Source organism: Scyliorhinus torazame, chromosome 3, assembly GCF_047496885.1.
Source record: "Scyliorhinus torazame isolate Kashiwa2021f chromosome 3, sScyTor2.1, whole genome shotgun sequence".
Classification (NCBI taxonomy): Eukaryota; Metazoa; Chordata; class Chondrichthyes; order Carcharhiniformes; family Scyliorhinidae; genus Scyliorhinus; species Scyliorhinus torazame.
This window is the reverse complement of record NC_092709.1, coordinates 72,107,952-72,127,119: the sequence shown is the minus strand read 5'-3', so window position 1 is coordinate 72,127,119 and position 19,168 is coordinate 72,107,952.

The following is a 19,168-nucleotide window of genomic DNA, read 5'->3' as shown; positions in this document are numbered from 1 at the left end:
ATGTGGCACAGTCCCCGAGGAAGGTGGTGGCACAGTCACAGCGTGATATGGCACAGTCCCCGGAGAAGGTGGTGGCATAGTCACAGCGTGATGTGGCACAGTCCCCGGGGAAGTTAGTGGCACAGTCACAGCGTGATGTGGCACAGTCCCCGGGGAAGGTGGTGGCACAGTCACAGCGTGATGTGGCACAGTCCCCGAGGAAGGTGGTGTCACAGTCACAGCGTGATGTGGCACAGTCCCCGAGGAAGGTGGTGGCACAGTCACAGCGTGATGTGGCACAGTCCCCGAGGAAGGTGGTGGCACATTCACAGCGTGATGTGGCACAGTCCCCGAGGAAGGTGGTGTCACAGTCACAGCGTGAAGTGGCACAGTCCCCGAGGAAGGTGGTGGCACAGTCACAGCGTGATGTGGCACAGTCCCCAGGGAAGGTGGTGGCACAGTCACAGCGTGATGTGGCACAGTCCCCGAGGAAGGTGGTGGCACATTCACAGCGTGATGTGGCACAGTCCCCGGGGAAGTTGGTGGCACAGTCACAGTGTGATGTGGCACAGTCCCGGGGAAGGTGGTGGCACAGTCACAGCGTGATGTGGCACAGTCCCCGAAGAAGTTGGTGGCACAGTCTCAGCGTGATGTGGCACAGTCCCCGGGGAAGGTGGTGGCACAGTCACAGTGTGATGTGGCACAGTCCCGGGGAAGGTGGTGGCACAGTCACAGCGTGATGTGGCACAGTCCCCGAAGAAGTTGGTGGCACAGTCTCAGCGTGATGTGGCACAGTCCCCGGGGAAGGTGGTGGCACAGTCACAGCGTGATGTGGCACAGTCCCCGAAGAAGTTGGTGGCACAGTCACAACGTGATGTGGCACAGTCCCGGGGAAGGTGGTGGCACAGTCACAGCGTGATGTGGCACAGTCCGCGAGGAAGTTGGTGGCACAGTCACAGTGTGATGTGGCACAGTCCCCGAGGAAGGTGGTGGCACAGTCACAGCGTGATGTGGCACAGTCCCCGAGGAAGGCAGTGGCAGAGTCACAGCGTGAAGTGGCACAGTCCCCGAGTAAGGTGGTGGCACAGTCACAGCGTGATGTAGCACAGTCCCCGAGGAAGGTGGTGGCACAGTCACAGTGTGATGTGGCACAGTCCCCGGGGAAGGTGGTGGCAGTGTCACAGCGTGATGTGGCACAGTCCCCGAGTAAGGTGGTGGCACAGTCACAGCGTGATGTAGCACAGTCCCCGAGGAAGGTGGTGGCACAGTCACAGCGTGATGTGGCACAGTCCCCGAGGAAGGTGGTGGCACAGTCACAGTGTGATGTGGCACAGTCGCCGAGTAAGGTAGTGGCACAGTCACAGTGTGATGTGGCACAGTCCCCGAGGAAGGTGGTGGCACAGTCACAGTGTGATGTGGCACAGTCCCCGAGGAAGGTGGTGGCACAGTCACAGCGTGATTTGGCACAGTCCCCGAGGAAGTTGGTGGCACAGTCACAGCGTGATGTGGCACAGTCCCCGGGGAAGTTGGTGGCACAGTCACAGTGTGATGTGGCACAGTCCCCGAGGAAGGTGGGGGCACAGTCACAGTGTGATGTGGCACAGTCCCCAGGGAATGTGGTGGCACTGTCACAGCGTGATGTGGCACAGTCCCCGGGGAAGGTAGTGGCACAGTCACAGCGTGATGTGGCACAGTCCCCGGGGAAGGTAATGGCACAGTCACAGCGTGATGTGGCACAGTCCCCGGGGAAGGTGGTGGCAGTGTCACAGCGTGATGTGGCACTGTCCCCGAGGAAGGTGGTGGCACAGTCACAGCGTCATGTGGCACACTCCCCGAGGAATGTGGTGGCACAGTCACAGCGTGATGTGGCACAGTCCCCGAGGAAGGTGGTGGCACAGTCACAGCGTGATGTGGCACAGTCCCCGAGGAAGGTGGTGGCACAGTCACAGCGTGATGTGGCACAGTCCTCGCGGAAGGTGGTGGCACAGTCACAGCGTGATGTGGCACAGTCCTCGCGGAAGGTGGTGGCACAGTCACAGCGTGATGTGGCACAGTCCCCGAAGAAGTTGGTGGCACAGTCTCAGCGTGATGTGGCACAGTCCCCGGGGAAGGTGGTGGCACAGTCACAGTGTGATGTGGCACAGTCCCGGGGAAGGTGGTGGCACAGTCAGAGCGTGATGTGGCACAGTCCCCGAGGAAGTTGGTGGCACAGTCTCAGCGTGATGTGGCACAGTCCTCGCGGAAGTTGGTGGCACAGTCACAGCGTGATGTGGCACAGTCCCCGAAGAAGTTGGTGGCACAGTCTCAGCGTGATGTGGCACAGTCCCCGGGGAAGGTGGTGGCACAGTCACAGTGTGATGTGGCACAGTCCCGGGGAAGGTGGTGGCACAGTCAGAGCGTGATGTGGCACAGTCCCCGAGGAAGTTGGTGGCACAGTCACAGCGTGATGTGGCACAGTCCCCGAGGAAGTTGGTGGCACAGTCTCAGTGTGATGTGGCACAGTCCCCGAGGAAGTTGGTGGCACAGTCACAGCGTGATGTGGCACAGTCCCCGGGGAAGGTGGTGGCACAGTCACAGCGTCATGTGGCACACTCCCCGAGGAATGTGGTGGCACAGTCACAGCGTGATGTGGCACAGTCCCCGAGGAAGGTGGTGGCACAGTCACAGCGTGATGTAGCACAGTCCCCGAGGAAGGTGGTGGCACAGTCACAGCGTGATGTGGCACAGTCCCCGAGGAAGGTGGTGGCACAGTCACAGTGTGATGTGGCACAGTCGCCGAGTAAGGTAGTGGCACAGTCACAGTGTGATGTGGCACAGTCCCCGAGGAAGGTGGTGGCACAGTCACAGTGTGATGTGGCACAGTCCCCGAGGAAGGTGGTGGCACAGTCACAGCGTGATTTGGCACAGTCCCCGAGGAAGGTGGTGGCACAGTCACAGCGTGATGTGGCACAGTCCCCGGGGAAGTTGGTGGCACAGTCACAGTGTGATGTGGCACAGTCCCCGAGGAAGGTGGGGGCACAGTCACAGTGTGATGTGGCACAGTCCCCAGGGAATGTGGTGGCACTGTCACAGCGTGATGTGGCACAGTCCCCGGGGAAGGTAGTGGCACAGTCACAGCGTGATGTGGCACAGTCCCCGGGGAAGGTAATGGCACAGTCACAGCGTGATGTGGCACAGTCCCCGGGGAAGGTGGTGGCAGTGTCACAGCGTGATGTGGCACTGTCCCCGAGGAAGGTGGTGGCACAGTCACAGCGTCATGTGGCACACTCCCCGAGGAATGTGGTGGCACAGTCACAGCGTGATGTGGCACAGTCCCCGAGGAAGGTGGTGGCACAGTCACAGCGTGATGTGGCACAGTCCCCGAGGAAGGTGGTGGCACAGTCACAGCGTGATGTGGCACAGTCCTCGCGGAAGGTGGTGGCACAGTCACAGCGTGATGTGGCACAGTCCTCGCGGAAGGTGGTGGCACAGTCACAGCGTGATGTGGCACAGTCCCCGAAGAAGTTGGTGGCACAGTCTCAGCGTGATGTGGCACAGTCCCCGGGGAAGGTGGTGGCACAGTCACAGTGTGATGTGGCACAGTCCCGGGGAAGGTGGTGGCACAGTCAGAGCGTGATGTGGCACAGTCCCCGAGGAAGTTGGTGGCACAGTCTCAGCGTGATGTGGCACAGTCCTCGCGGAAGTTGGTGGCACAGTCACAGCGTGATGTGGCACAGTCCCCGAAGAAGTTGGTGGCACAGTCTCAGCGTGATGTGGCACAGTCCCCGGGGAAGGTGGTGGCACAGTCACAGTGTGATGTGGCACAGTCCCGGGGAAGGTGGTGGCACAGTCAGAGCGTGATGTGGCACAGTCCCCGAGGAAGTTGGTGGCACAGTCACAGCGTGATGTGGCACAGTCCCCGAGGAAGTTGGTGGCACAGTCTCAGTGTGATGTGGCACAGTCCCCGAGGAAGTTGGTGGCACAGTCACAGCGTGATGTGGCACAGTCCCCGGGGAAGGTGGTGGCACAGTCACAACGTGATGTGGCACAGTCGCCGGGGAAGGTTGTGGCACAGTCACAGCGTGATGTGGCACAGTCCCCGGGGAAGGTGGGGGCACAGTCACAGCGTGATGTGGCACAGTCCCCGGGGAAGGTGGTGGCACAGTCACAGCGTGATGTGGCCCAGCCCCCGAGGAAGGTGGTGGCAGTGTCACAGCGTGATGTGGCACAGTCCCCGGGGAAGGTGGGTGCACAGTCACAGCGTGATGTGGCACAGTCCCCGGGGAAGGTGGTGGCGCAGTCACAGCGTGATGTGGCACAGTCCCCGGGGAAGGTGGGGGCACAGTCACAGCGTGATGTGGCACAGTCCCCGGGGAAGGTAGTGGCACAGTCACAGCGTGATGTGGCACAGTCCCCGAGGAAGGTGGTGGCAGTGTCACAGCGTGATGTGGCACAGTCCCCGGGGAAGGTGGTGGCAGTGTCACAGCGTGATGTGGCACAGTCCCCGAGGAAGGTGGTGGCACAGTCGCAGCGTGATGTGGCTCTGTCCCCGAGGAAGGTGGGGGCACAGTCACAGCGTGATGTGGCACAGTCCCCGGGGAAGGTGGTGGCACAGTCACAGCGTGATGTGGTACAGTCCCCGAGGAAGGTTGTCCATTCCCTGCGCTCCATGGTCATGATATGGAGACCTGAGGCGAGATGAGAGCGGGCCTCCAGGACTGGCAACACCAAGTGGTGGGGGATCCTCAGTGGTTAGCTCCGCTCATACCCCCGTCCCATGGAGTAGTCGGGGGGCCATCGGGTACCCGAGGGTGTAGGATGTTTGGGGCCCGTGCCTGACACCCGCAGGAGAGGTTCCGAACACTTCAGAGCCTGAGGCCCTCCCCACCCCTTTCCCTGGTGCATCACATGGGCAGTGGGCAGAACAGGATGGCACCACGCCACCTGTGACACCCCAGGAGCAGCCGGGCCCACCCAGGCCAAATCGCCCCAGTAGACGGCCGCCAAAGGGGACCCAGGTCACAGGGTGGGAATCGCAGCAGGCCGCCTCCAGTCCTGCTGTACCGCCTGGGGATCCAGCTAGATGTAGCGTTAGGGCCCGTAAGGCCAGGAAGGTAGACAACAGTTAGATTGGCACGTGGTGCAGCACATAAGACAGCGACAGGAGCTCGGGCACTAAGCTGTAAATATATATGTTTACAATATACACATGTTCACCATGCTACAACCTGCCTCGGTGCTCTGACACAGAGGTTTGAGGGATGGCTGCAGAGGGGGCGCTGGGGGTGGGAGTGGTGCTGGGTGAGGGGGGAGATGGGGCCACAGACCCCAGTACAGACAGCGCTCATCGCCCCCCCCCCCCCCCCACCTCAGCCACCCCAGGGGTCGGTGGTACGGTGTGAATGAATGGCCAGCTCGCATGCAGCGATGACTCAGCTGGACGGTGGGAAGTGCCACCGTCGGCAGCAGTAAGAAGTTGTCAAACAACACGGAGCATCAGAGCTCATCGCAGACCGCGTGGTCATCACCCTCCGCCCCATGGGCCAGATCCGCTGTCACTGCCAAGCCAAGGCCTGCACCCCGTAGTGAGGCAGATAGGAATCAAGGAGGGGGTTGGAAGGAGTGGGGTAAGTGGTGCAATGTGGGTGTTCTTGGAGGGGATGGTCAGCAGGAGGGTCAGTGGGGTGGGATGGGATGTCCCTGGCCATACCCCCTGGTCGGTGAACCTGGAGGCAATTAGAGCATCGCGTACGCATTGACCCAGGCGCACACATTATGCGGCCTCGCATGCCTGCCCGGGCCCCACGTCCTGCCCATCCTGGCCCTCCTCTACATTCTCCTCGCGGGAACAGGACTGACGTTCATTCTCAACCTCCAGCATGTCACCCATCTGCTGCACGATGTTTTGGAGGACGCAGCAGGTCACCAAGATGTGGGAGACTCTCCTAGCATTGTACTGGAGGGTACTACACGGGGAGAATGTGCAGACTCCGCACAGACAGTGACCCAAGCCAGGAATCGAACCTGGGACCCTGGCGCTATGAAGCAACTGTGCTAACCACTGTGTTACTGTGCAGCCCCCGTATAGGGCCTCCAAGACGCCCTGGGTGCACCTGGACAGCCGGACAGGTCCCCACTTGGCACCTGGAAGGGCCCCATGGTGTAAACGTTCAGGGCAACCGTCACCTTAATGTTCACCGGGAGCAGGTGCCCTCCCCAATTCCCCCGTGGCGTCCGGTGCACCATGATCTGGAAGATATGTCACAAGGTTCCCTACTCAGCTTGAGTCTTAGATGGCACGCCCGGTCCAGTAGGTACTTGAATGCCAGACGCTGCTGGTACACACAAGGCCTCATGCGGTGCCTCCTTCCCACCTCCTCCATGGCCTTTTGGGAAGCTGCTCTCCATCCTCACCAGCTGCCTCCTGTTCCTCAGGTGCAGGCTCCGCTGTTGCATGGTCCTCCTCCTCAAACAGCTCCAGCTCGTACAGCCTCAGTGCATCCCCCAGGGCTGCAGCTGTAGGGTGGAGGGAGGATGGGGCAGCCATACGGCCGGTATCACCTTGCAGGGGTCCCATACGGCCGGTATCACCCTGCAGAACCATGGGCCACGCTGGGTGTTCAGTGGGGTGTGCAGCAAGGTGGCTGTCTTGCAGGCTGTGGCAATGATGGTCCATGCCTGCACATTGCCTCGATCCCGTGGGGTGTCCCATCAGCCCCACGGCCTGTCCCTGGTCACCCCCCATGGCCCCCCCCCCAACGCCTCTGACTTGGCAGGACCGCCGCCCCCCTCCCACCCCCCCCCCCCCCCGCCCCCCGGCCACCCCAACCAGCCAGGCGAGTGTCAGGACCGGCAGCCCACGATCGCGTCTGTCCATGTCCGAACTCCTCTCTCTCCCAATCATCACCACGGCGCCTGTTTCCCAATTTGTACAAGCACACGGGAATCTCGCCGTCAGGAGTTCGCCCTGGCGGAGGTGAAGTATCGAGGAGACCGCGAGAATACCGGCTCAGGCCCTCTAATCATATCCCGATGGCGTTTAGTGTACGTGCGGAGTGGAACGTATTTACGCCGGTGTTGAGGGACCGGAGGATTGCGATTTCGGGTGAACCAACCTGGCCACGATTTCGGCATCAGGACCGATTCTCCGCCCAATCGGCTTTCCGGGTTTTGCACCGGCTGATGGAGAATCCCAATCTGTATCCTGAAATCTGTCTCATCCGGTTCTGGGAACAAACCAATTTCTACTGAAGTCAGCCTATCAAATACCTCACTGCCAATTTTTAACCCATCGGTGTCTCGACCAGATCCTATTTCACTGTGACCTGGATGTTCTGTGGTGAAGACAGCTACTCATTCAGTACCATTCTGCCCCCATGTCTAAACCCACTTTCAGTTCCATAATCAGCCCATCCTCCTTTTACCATCTTGTCACTTTTTATATTCCAATTGAAGTGTTTTGTATTTATATCTATGCTGACTGGCAGTCTCCACCCACAGTATTTTGCTTCTCTTATTTCTTTTCTCGTTTCTGCTCCGAACCTCCCACATTCAGGCTAAATCGCAATTGTGTGGTCCACCTTATATCTGTCATACACACCCGTTTCTGCTCCTCTATATTCAACCCATATGGCCTCAGAGAAGGCAGTGCTGTGGTCGGAATGTTCTCTGAGACCAAGGCTGAGAGTGGTGCGGTCTGAGAGGTTAAGGCCCCAAACAGTGTAGTGACAGAGGCCGAGACTGTGAGCAGCTCTGAAATGGGATTGGGGGGATGGGAGCAGTGCAGCCACAGAGGCCGTGGCCCTGAACCGAGTGATGACAGAGGAGGAGGCAGTGAGCGGAGCATTCACAAAGTCTGAGTCTGTGAACGGAGCAGTGACATTAGGCCAGACTTTGAGCAGAGCGGGCACTGAAACAGAGGCCATGAGGGAGCGGACACTGTGGTTCAGGCTGTGAGCAGGGTGTTCTGTTCACAGGGCCTGAGGCCTTGAGTCTTGCTCCCTCGCTCTCATTCTCTCTCTCCTTCTCTTTCTCACTCTCTCATTTTTCTCTCTCTGTCAGTGTGTGATTGGAGCTGGAAGAAACATTCACATCGATCATCACAACACAACGAGGCGTGTAGGGTTAAACCTGTAAACATTCAATTTAATATCAACACTCCTAATAAAAGCTCGATCAATTAAATAATTAATTGAAAACAAAAATGTAAACCTAATTAAAAAGTAAACGTAATTAAATACATAACATTAAGATTTCTATTTTACACATGGTATATCTATAAACAAAGGCATATTATATCTGGAAACATTTTAAATTAGTTTATATACAACTATATCTAGATCAAGAAATTGGATGGAACACAAGTTGAATTTGAGTAAACAGTCCGTTTAGGTGGGGCGTCTTCATTCGGTGATTGTGATGGGTGGGCTCTGAAGCATCGCACCAGGTCTCTGATGATCTTAGTGTCCATCTCGCTGCCGTCACCACCCATTTATCCGCGCTGCTGGTCTCACGCTCGCTGCTACCGCTCCGTTATCCATCCCTGCTGATCCAGCGATCGCTGCTCTCGCCGCTCTTTATGCTTCCAGCTGGTCTCCGCAAGTTTCAGGGAACAGTAAAAACAAGAACATATAAGAATTAGATAAACTCTGAAATAGAATAATAAACAATCTAGAATGAAAAACGCTTAGGGCCAATTTCAGTGCATTGAGAATAAATCTATGCCGGATTAATTTGAACCAATTATTGGCAACAAAACTGTAAGAGAACTGCATTCCCAATTGGAAATGAAATATTCAGGTACCGACAGTGTTTATTTGTACAAGAAGGAAAAGCAGGACAACTCATTGAGATCCCAGGATGATAAAGGAACTGAAGTGTAAGATGAAGCAGAAACAGGGTGACTAACATCAGCTAAATAAACAGGTGGGAAACAAGCTGAATGAAGAAAATTCAGAGTGTGGTGAATGTATAATTACTGATAATTCACCAGTGCACTGTGTTATGTTATTAACCCTGTGGGCTCTACCTATGTGCCATTGTGCGGCTTCACCCACAGGGGATATGTTGGGGCATGTACGGGCTCCTCCCATGGCTCCACTCCCTTTACAGTAAGTATAAGAGCTGCTGACCTGCAGGGCCGCCTTCAGTGTTGTACCGGTCACAGGCAGGCTCAGTTCTAAGCTGATTAAAACCAAGTTTACTTCTCCACCTGTCTTCGAGTGAATTGATGGTTGCATCACAGAGATGAATTGATAAAAGAAATAAGAAGGGTGAAGCGAAACTATGAGAAGAAACTGGTAGCCAAATTTCCATTGAATCCAAAGACCGTCTGTGGGCTTGTGAATAGGAAGAGGTAGGGTGGAGCTGATTTGTATTAAATAGGGGATTAATGCACGAGAAAGGACATGGCTGAGGTACTAAATGGGTGCTTTGCATCGGTCTTGAACAAGGAAGAAGATGCTGTCGAAACCACAGTGGAGGAGGAGGCTCTCAAGTCGCTAGATGAGCTTAAAATTGTTGGAGGAGATATTTGACGGACTGGTTGCACAAAAGTTGATAAATTACCAGGATGCACAAGCTATGATTTTCCAAAGTTCCTTGGATTTGGGAACCGTCCTATCAGGTTGGAAGTTTGCAAATGGTAGAGTGTTGTTCAGGATGAGTAAACAGTGCTCTCGGAGGCCAGGCAGCCTAACATCATCCAGACATATGGACACATGAATTAGGAGCAGCAGGAGGCCATTGAGCCTCTCCAGCTTGTTCCGCCATTCAATAAGATCCTGGCTGATCGGATTGGAACCATTTCCTGGAGGACAAAAGGTCACTTTGTTCATGCTTTTAGTTTTCAAATATCTGTCGAAGCTGATACTAAAGGTTTTTAGATTTCTGGCTAACTTTCTCTTTTCTTCTAATCTTTTCCTCCTTATTTTCACCCTTGAAGGGTGCGTCTAATGGAATTTGTTCGAAATGTGGGAGTGAGCAGGAATTTGTGGATGTTTTATGCCAAACGACCCAGTGGGACCCTCAACGGTATCTAACATTAATTATGATGTGGAGATGCTGGCGCTGGACTGGGGTGAGCACAGTAAGAAGTCTTACAACACCAGGTTAATTCCAACAGGTTTGTTTCAATGTCACTAGCTTTCGGAGCGCTGCTCCTTCCTCAGGTGAATGAAGAGGTCTGTTCCAGAAACAGAAATATAGACAGATTCAAAGATGCCAGACAATGCTCGGAATACGAGCATTAGCAGGTGATTAAATCTTTACAGATCCAGAGATGGGGTAACCCCAGGTTAAAGAGGTATGAATTGTACCAAGCCAGGACAGTTGGTAGGATTTTGCAGGCCAGATGGTGGGGGGATGAATGTAATGCGACATGAATCCCAGGTCCCGGTTGAGGCCGCACTCATGTGTGTGGTACTTAGCTCTAAGTTTCTGCTCGGTGATTCTGCGTTGTCGCACGTCCTGAAGGCCGCCTTGGAGAACGCTTACCCGGAGATCAGAGGCTGAATGCCCTTGACTGCTGAAGTGTTCCCCGACTGGAAGGGAACATTCATGCCTGGTGATTGTCGCGCGATGTCCGTTCATTCGTTGTCGCAGCGTCTGCATGGTCTCGCAATGTACCACGCTTCGGGACATCCTTTCCTGCAGCGTATGAGGTAGACAACGTTGGCTGAGTCGCACGAGTATGTACCGCGTACCTGGTGAGTGGTGTTCTCACGTGTAATGGTGGTATCCATGTCGATGATCTGGCACGTCTTGCAGAGATTGCCATGGCAGGGTTGTGTGGTGTCGTGGTCACTGTTCTGAAGACTGGGTAGTTTGCTGCAAACAATGGTTTGTTTGAGGTTACGCGGTGGTTTGAAGACAAGTAGTGGGGGTGTGGGGATGACCTTGGCAAGATGTTCATCTTCATCGATGACATGTTGAAGGCTGTGAAGAAGATGTCGTAGTTTCTCCGCTCCGGGGAAGTACTGGACGATGAAGGGTATTCTGTCGGTTGTGTCCCATGTTTGTCTTCTGAGGAGGACGGTGCGGTTTTTTGCTGTGGCGCGTTGGAACTGTCGATCGATGAGTCGAGCGCCATATCTCGTTCGTACGAGGGCATCTTTCAACGTCCGTAGATGTCTGTTACGCTCCTCCTCTTCTAAGCAGATCCTGTGTATACGGAGAGCTTGTCCATAGGGGATGGCTTCTTTAATGAGTCTTCCACCCTAAACACATTAAAGAAGCCATCCCCTATGGACAAGCTCTCCGTATACACAGGGTCTACTCAGACGAGGAGGATCGTAACAGACATCTACGGACGCCGAAAGATGCCCTCGTACGAACGGGATATGGTGCTCGACTCATCGATCGACAGTTCCAACGCGCCACAGCAAAAAACCTCACCGACCTCCTCAGAAGACAAACACGGGGCACAACCGACAGAATACCCTTCGTCGTCCAGTACTTCCCCGGAGCGGAGAAACTACGTCATCTTCTTCACAGCCTTCAACACGTCATTGATGACGATGAACATCTTGCCAAGATCATCCCCACACCCCCACTACTTGCCTTCAAACAACCGCGCAACCTCAAACAAACCATTGTTTGCAGCAAACCACCCAGTCTTCAGAACAGTGACCACGACACCACACAACCCTGCCATGGCAATCTCTGCAAGATGTGCCAGATCATCGACATGGATACCACCATTACACGTGAGAACACCACCCACCAGGTACGTGGTACATACTCGTGCGACTCGGCCAACGTTGTCTACCTCATACACTGCAGGAAAGGATGTCCCGAAGCGTGGTACATTGGCGAGACCATGCAGACGCTGCGACAACGAATGAACGGACATCGCACGACAATCACCAGGCATGAATGTTCCCTTCCAGTCGGGGAACACTTCAGCAGTCAAGGGCATTCAGCCTCTGATTTCCGGGTCAGCGTTCTCCAAAGTGGCCTTCAGGACGCGCGACAACGCAGAATCGCCGAGCAGAAACTTGTAGCCAAGTTCCACACACATGAGTGCGGCCTCAACCGGGACCTGGGATTCATGTCGCATTACATTCATCCCCCACCATCTGGCCTGCAAAATCCTACCAACTGTCCTGGCTTGGTACAATTCACACCTCTTTAACCTGGGGTTACCCCATCTCTGGATCTGTAAAGATTTAGTCACCTGCTAATGCTCGCATTCCAAGCATTGTTTGGCATCTTTGAATTTGTCTATATATATGTTTCTGGAACATACCTCTTCATTCACCTGAGGAAGGTGCAGTGCTCCGAAAGCTAGTGACATCGAAACAAACCTGTTGGACTTTAACCTGGTGTTGTAAGACTTCTTACATTAATTAGGCCAATTAATGATGCCCCACGGGCATCACGTCGCAACTGGCTGTCCACCAGCTGATTCGCCAGAAAGATTGGCACCCAATGCCGCAAGATGCTCAATGAACTCCATGGGTCACAGGGGTGACTTAGCTTCTGCCCCCTGGCACTGCTCCCCTGCTGACCCCCTCAGCCCTGCGGTTGGCACCGCAAACCCCCCAGCACAAAACCACACTTGTGCCCCAACACAACCTAGCACCCACCTGTGTACCCTACCCATCATCAGCAGTGGTGCCGATGCCAGTCCGCGCCCCAGCCCCCGCATACTCCGCAGCCGGCGATGCATGAAGGGTGCAGCTCACATTGCCCTCTCTCTGCGCCAACAGGAAAAGTTGGCCTATAACAGGCGGGAAAGGGACCAGATGATCAGTGATCTTGATTTGAGGGCAGCATGGTAGCACAATGGTTAGCACAGTCACAGCTCCAAGGTCCAAGGTTCAATTCCCGGCTTAGGTCGCTGTCTGTGTGAGTCTGCACGTTCCCCCTGTGTCTGCGTGGATTTCCTCCGGGTGCTCCGGTTTCCACTCACAGTCCAAAGATGTGCAGGTTAGGTAGATCGGCCATGCTGAATTGCCCTTAGTGTCCAAAAAGGTTAGGTGGGGTGACTGGGTTATGAGGAGAGGGTGTGGGCTTAATAAGGTGCTTTTTCCAAGGCCCGGCGCAGACTCGATGGGCTGAATGGCCCCCTTCTGCACTGTATATTCTGTGATCTATCATCTTATGGATTTAGCAAAGAAACATTATGATTTTAGTCTGTCCATAATCCTGCAGCATTACTGATTCAACAGAGCTGGGAGGAACCCTAGGAAATCCAGGACAGAATTCCTGTCTAGATGAAGGAAACTGGCCAAATATTGCAAGTTTGCCCCACCCCTGACCAAGATGCTACATGATTCATGTGGGATCAATAATGTCACCATACAAAACAAATAGATCCCTGTCTGTGTGGAGTTTGCACATTCTCCCCGTGTGTGCGTGGGATTCCTCCAGGTGCTCCGGTTTCCTCCCACAGTCCAAAGATATGCAGGTTAGATGGATCGGGCATGCTAAATTGCCCTTAGTGTCCAAAAAGGTTATTATGGGGCTAGGGTGGAAGTGAGGGTTTAAGTGGGTCGGTGCAGACTCGATGGGCTGAATGGCTCCTTCTGCACTGTATGTTCTATGTTCTTATCCCACCCTAAACCTCAAAACGGCGAGAGAATTAGCACTATCCCTGGAGAACTACAAGAAAGAGGCCAAGAACTCCAAGGCATGATGGACACTAACATTCTCAGCTCGTGTGGGTAGCAACCCTCATCGAGAAAAGCCAGAATTCCCAGTGAAAGGTCTCATGTGCCTCACCCACCATCAACTCAACATTCAGCAAGGACATTCTGGCATCTCAAAAGACAGACACAAACCCCAGGGGCTGGATTTTCCGATTTTGAGCCTAAGTGCAGACGCCAGCGTGGAAACAGTTGTGTTTCACAACAGGAAATACGGCACAACAGCTGCACCGATTCAGCAACTCGGAATGGGCCAGCACCATCGCCACGTGGAACTCAACCGGTTCCATGCAAAACGGCGCCGCATTTGCCGGGTCCGTGATTGGCGCACATGAGGCTCACACACCGCAGCTGCACTTAAACGATCCATTCGCCACGCACACCGTCCCAGCCAACAAGAATGCTGTAAGGAGAGCAGTGTCATGGTTCAAGGACGCTGAGATGGACATCCTCCTGGACGCCGGGGAGGAGAGGCGGATGACCCTGTACCCTGGCCCGGGAGGAAGGCAGCCAGGCACCGCCATTCACCATGCAGGGCGCAGGCGGCAGAGGCTGCCAGAACCATGGGCTGGGACTGGGCAGCAGTGTCAGAAGAAACTCCATGACCTCCTCAGGGTGAGTCAGCAACGCTGTGCCCCTGTGTGGGGAGGGTGTCATGTTAGTGCCAGGGGTACAACACTGCCTACTCACCCTGGGCACCTGAGGAGGTTGTGGAGTTTCTTCCGGCACTGCTGCCCAATCCGGGCGCCGTTGCCCATGGCGCTGACAGCCTCTGCCGCCTGCGCCCTGCATGGTGAACGGCGGTGCCTGGCTTCCTTCCTCCCAGGCCGGGGTACAGGGTCATCTGCCTCTCCCCGGCGTCCAGGAGGATGTCCAGCTCAGCGTCCTTGAACCATGACGCTGCTCTCCTTACAGCATTCCTATTGGCTGGGACGGTGTGCGTGGCGAATGGATTGTTTAAGTGCAGCTGCGGTGTGTGAGCCTCATGTGCGCCAATCACGGACCCGGCAAATGCGGCGCCGTTTTACAGGGAACCGGTTGAGTTCCACGTGGCGATGGTGCTGGCCAATTTACAGTTGCTGAATTTGTGCAGTTGTTGTGCCATTTTTCCTGTTGTGAAACACCACTGATTCCACGCCGGCATCTGCATTTAATCTCAAAATCGGAGAATCCAGTCCCTCGGGTTTGCGTCTGTCTTTTGAGATGCCAGAATGTCCTTGCTGAATGTTGAGTTGATGGTGGGTGAGGCACATGAAAGTCACTGGGACTGCTGGCTTTTCTCTATGAGGGTTGTTACCTCCCTCCCACCCCCCACCCCTTCAAGGGCGAAAATAAGGAGGAAAAGATTAGAAGAAAAGAGAAAGTTAGCCAGAAATCTAAAAACCTTTAGTATCAGCTTCGACAGATATTTGAAAACTAAAAGCATGAACAAAGTGAGCTTTTGTCCTCCAGGAAATGGTTACAATCCGATCAGCCATGATCTTATTGAATGGCGGAACAAGCTGGAGAGGCTCAATGGCCTCCTGCTGCTCCTAATTCATGTGTCCATATGTCTGGATGATGTTAGGCTGCCTGGCCTCCTAGAGCACTGTTTACTCATCCTGAACAACATTCTACCATTTGCAAACTTCCAATCTGGTCGGACGGTTCCCAAATCCAAGGAACTTTGGAAAATCATAGCTTGTGCATCCTGTTAATATATCAACTTTTGTACAACCAGTCCGTCAAATATCTCCTCCAACAATTTTAAGCTCATCTAGTGTCTTAAGAGCCTCCTCCTCCACTGTGGCTTCGACAGCATCTTCTTCCTTGTTCAAGACCGATGCAAAGCACCCATTTAGTACCTCAGCCATGTCCTTTCTCGTGCATTAATCCCCTATTTGATACAAATCAGCTCCACTCTACCTCTTCCTATTCACAATCCCATTGACGGTGTTTGGATTCCGTGGGAATTTGGATGCCAGTTTCTTCTTTACCCTTCTTATTTCTTTCATCAATTCCTCTGAATTTTCTTCATTCACCTGATTATTTAGCTGACGTTAGTGACCCTATTTCTGCTTCATCGTACACTTCAGGTCCTTTATCATCCTGGGAGCTCAGCATCGTATTTTGTGCTCGCCCCTCCCCCTGCCGCCCCCACGCAGGTGAAGGCACCTGGACAGATTCCGCTACAGCTGAGGGGCTAGCACCGTCGCAACATGGTGCACAATCGATTCGAATGAGAAACGGTGCCGGACTCGCCAGATTCACAATTGACACTTAGGAGGCTGACAAGTTGCAGCTGCACATACACACTTCACTCCTCACACACACCATCTTGACGCCGCACTCCAGGGAGAAACTCGCTAAGGCCCCCCAAAAAAATGATTAAGTCAGGGTGAATACCAATCTGGGTCTCACACAAAAAACCAATGGGAAAACCCCAAACTTGCCAAGATTCCATACTCAGGCAACATTCCGCAAATAGAATAAATTTACAAACTTATACAAGTACTTTAAAAGAAGAGAGATAAATTCACGATGACTTCCCTGTTTGTCTTTTCGCCGTCCCAGTCTGAGCCTCTGATGAGTCTAATTGGACGGTCCTCTTCCCAGCCGCCTGCGGATCTTCTCTTGAACTTCTGCCTTCCAGCTTCTCATGCGCACTGCCGAGCGTTCAACGATGTTCCTGGTGTCTGAAGCGACTTGACGTTTTTCCAGGCCCTTCTTCACTTGAGCTGTCTTGTCAGCCAGCCACGACTGCATTCTCTCAACAGATTGTTTCAGAGATGGTTTTCTAGCTGAGAGAACTGGCTTGTACTCACTATGTCCCATGGTCAGGTACGGCAACCATGAAGCTCTGAATGAGTCAATGCTCCCGGAGTCCGATGAGGATTCTACGTCGATGTTTTCCATTTCTTCATCAGCTGTGAAATTTGCAAATGCTCCAGCTGGGGTATTGTCCACAATGGCTCCCTCAGTGTTGCTGAGCAGTGAGGTTTGGTCCTCTGGATGATGTTCAATGGCAGCAGAGGAGACCTCACCGGCAGATCTGTCTTCCGCCTCACTATTGCCATTGACGCTATATTCCTGCTGTTCAATTTGGACCTCAATGTCATCAAGACTAACAGCTGGAGTCAGAGATTGATTCATTGGTTCAGGTGAGCTGCTTGTCCACTCGATCATGTTACAGTCTCTCACACCTTCACTGATCTCCAGGGAAACTGCCAGATCCTGCTGGTCATTCTGTACGCTGGTTACCAGGATCGCCCTCCTCCACAGCAGCTGACCTTCGATCTCTGACACGAGGGCCTGGAGGTTCAGCTCCTCTTCATCCTCAGCGTCTGACTGTTTGGTTCCAACTTCGGCCTCCTGTACAGATACAATGGCAACTGAGGTATTTTGATTGTTAACACGTTGTGCTTGATTTCCACCGGGGGTAATTTCTTCAATTTCGACAGTTTTCACTTCGTCAATCTGTTCGATAGAAATGGAACAACCTGCTCCATGTATTTTTCCAGTCGCCCAACAATATACAATCCACGTAGTCACGATCATTGTGCAGAGCGCCTGGATATGATGTTAACACTTAGCGATCGTTTTCCGTCTGAGCAGTTGACAGGTAGAACATCAAATCAATGGTAAACATTCTGTCAACAGCGAGTTAAACTGGGTAACTACGTAAACAAACATAGTGGGTACCGTGACAACACGGAACTCTGTCACAATAGCATCATACCTGACAGTGTGATGTCACAGGGACCCACAATTCCTCAATTTAGAGAATCAAGTCAGGAAGCAAAGAACAAGGGGCAGAATTCTCTGTTTGAGAGGCTAAGTGTAGACACCAGGACTGAATGGGGGATGTTCCCCGGTCCTGATGGGGCCGTGACTGCCAGAGTTACTCAGGACATGCTAATGTGGCAGCACTCACACTACGTGGTGTAAGTGCAATTCCAATGCACGTTGCTGTGTGACTCACTGGAGTCGGGAACTGCATTCGAGAGCCTGGCAAGCTGCAGCTGCATATAATCGCTCTGCTCCCCACACACTGTCATTGAGCCAAGATGATGGCCCATGGATAGAGGCCCCGAGGTCCACTGACACAGAGCCCGAGCTATTGCTGGATGCCACGGAGGAGAGGTGGGACACCCACATCCATCCAGACCTGGTTGACTTCAGTGGGTGGGAAAGAGGCATCACCCTTGTCCCACAGACCCCACCCCACACTCAGCACCGCCTCACTCACCCCCCACCCCCGTTTGCAGACCCCACCAGGCGGACAAGTAGGCAGTGCTGGGTGAGGATGGGCAAATCCCCAGGCCAGCCGGGGTGAGTCACCAGCTCCGTGCCCCTGGCACAGCCCTCGCTCCACCCTCCCGAGCCCCACCTGTCAGCAGACCGTGCGCACCCCACCCTGCGCCACATGTCAACACTGTCCAAACTGCCCACCTTGGCTGGGGGTACACAAGCCACTAGCTGCAGACCTCTTGTGCTGCCCACAACCAGCAGAAGGAGGGGAAGGCCGAAGGGGGCCAGCCGGAGCTCAGGCCCTCACTGTTGCTGAGCAGAGGACGATATATCTGGTCGGCGGTGTGGGAAGGCGGGCAGTCGCAGAGGCAGAGGTTAGCATGGGACAACAAAGTAAGCCCCCAATGCATTGCCCCAATGATTGGGCACCCCGGACATACTCTCTTCCACTTTCTTCCATCAGGAAAAAGATACTAAAATTTGAGGTCACAAACCATCCGACTCAAGAACAGTTTCTTCCCTGCTGCCATTAGAGTTTTGAATGGACCTACCTCGTATTAAGTTGATCTTTTCTCTACACCCTAGCTCTGACTGTAACATTACATTCTGCAGTCTCTCCTTTCTTCCCTCTGTACTGTATACGTTGTCTGTACAGCAAGAAACAATACTTTCCACTGTATACTAATACATGGGACAATAATAAATCAACTCAAATCAAATCAAATCACTTTATTGAAGAGGCCCCTGGGGCATTGTCTGGTGTGCAAGACACACATGCTGCGGTATATCAGGTGGTGGGAGGCACCCCCGAGCGGGAGCGGAAGGCTGGAGGACGGCCCGACTCCAGGGACTAGCTGCCACCCAGACAGGTCTTGCGCTTCTGGAAAGAGTGTTCCCATCAATGTTGGAGATGCAGGTAGAGAGTCAGAGAGTAAATGAGGGGGTGTCAGCAGCCATCCAGTGCCTGCAGGAGCAGGTGGCAGTGCCGACAATGCACGCCACCCATGACAACACTGAACGGGTGGCGTCCGCAGTGGAGGCTGTTGGTGCGAGAATCTTGGCCATGTGTCAGGATGTCCAATGCCTGGTGCATGGTGTGTGGGCAGTGGCTGAGGTGTGATGCTCGATCAATGACTCCAGAAACGAGATTGGATGACAATTGAAGGCTTTATTGGACGAGATGTTTCCCCCAGCAGCGCAGGTACAGAATGCAGCTGCTAGGGAGACACAGACTCTTATACTCCGCCTTACTGGGCGGAGCCAGCAGGCAGGCTTCACCAATGGTCTTCCTGTCTCAGGTACCTCCCACACCAATGATCTTACAGCCCCAA